This window comes from Colobus angolensis, unplaced genomic scaffold (genome assembly GCF_000951035.1).
Source record: "Colobus angolensis palliatus isolate OR3802 unplaced genomic scaffold, Cang.pa_1.0 Scaffold78, whole genome shotgun sequence".
NCBI classification, from domain to species: Eukaryota; Metazoa; Chordata; class Mammalia; order Primates; family Cercopithecidae; genus Colobus; species Colobus angolensis.
The window spans coordinates 5,501,116-5,502,259 of NW_012121598.1; the positions used below are offsets into that span (position 1 = coordinate 5,501,116).

At 58.0% G+C, this 1,144-nt stretch overlaps 1 protein-coding gene across 1 annotated transcript in view; it reads right to left on the bottom strand.

Annotated features, from left to right (window-relative positions):
* GABPB1 (GA binding protein transcription factor, beta subunit 1) overlaps nt 1-825 on the bottom strand; it is an 83,758-nt gene extending 82,933 nt beyond the window's left edge. Inside the window, exon 1 of the mRNA XM_011928653.1 lies at nt 188-825. The gene's annotated coding sequence lies outside the window, so the exon portion shown is untranslated. The remainder of the gene's footprint in view (nt 1-187) is intronic.
* Between the last annotated feature and the right edge of the window lie 319 nt (nt 826-1,144).

Sequence of the window (1,144 nt, forward strand, 5' to 3'; positions counted from 1 at the left end):
GGCCGACCCCGCCGACCCCCGCGGAATAAGCGGGGCCAGGAGCCCCGGAAACCCGGCGCCTTAATGCAATAAACAGGAAATCGCGGGGATGATCTGGGTTCCGGGGGAAGTGGAATTATTTTTTACCAGCGAAGAGATCAACTTCCACATCCGGTGGTAACAGGGCCCTACACAGACCCGCACTGACCTGGAAAAGCTTCGGGAGCGGCGACGGGAAGGCAGCAGGAGGTGGTGCGGGGACCCGAGGCGCCTCGTACCCGGCCGGGCTGACGCGGCCCCGCTACACACAAAGCGCTTCAGCAGCACAGGGCGCTATTTTCCGAAAATGCCGCGTCTGGTCGGCGCCCAAAATCCCCACCGAAAAGTCCCCCGTGCTGCGCGCGGAGGGACACATGGTGTGCGAGTGAGTCAAGCTCCCAGCATCCCTCCCGGACCCGGCCCTCGTCAGCTCCTCGCCTGAGGATTTTCCGCCTCTGCACTCATCGGCAGATCCCGCTCCTACCCACTCCCTGACTCTGTTCCCACGGGGAGAGAGGGGAAAGAGAGTCTGATTTTTTAACGAAAGGGAGGAAAATATGCCATTTCTAGCGCTTCAGCCACACAAAGAAAGAGGCGGAATGATCCGCTTTCGGCGACCGCAAGTCCCGGCCCGCCCGGCGCCTGCGCGGCAGCGGGGGTGGGAGCTGCGGCCGGCCATGTGCGCGGCGGAGAGGCTGGGTGGCCGCGGAGCCTTCCCGCCTGTTTCTGCGGTGGGTAGGAGTTCGGAAACCAATGTTCCTGTGCTAACCTTCGTGTCTCTGTGACATGACCGTTTAAAGACGGAGAGTGCGGAATCTTTGGAGTTTAAGCTTGCCAACTGAGCGACCTAGCAGAATCCTGGGAGACGGAAGGACAGCCAGGAGGCTAGGATTTACCTTTTAAGTGTCCCTAGATTCAACTAGTCAGACTGGGACGGGAGACGCTGTGAAGGTACCAGGGAAGGAACAAGTGAGGTTCCTTTTCCACTTTTGCGTAAACTCAGCGGTCAGATTCATGACGAAGATGTACATATTTCTGTAGATTTTTTTCCCGAGCATTCTAATGATGCCTCATATTTCGTAGATCCTAGTAACTGCTTGGATTACTGCCGCCTCAGAGGTAGAGA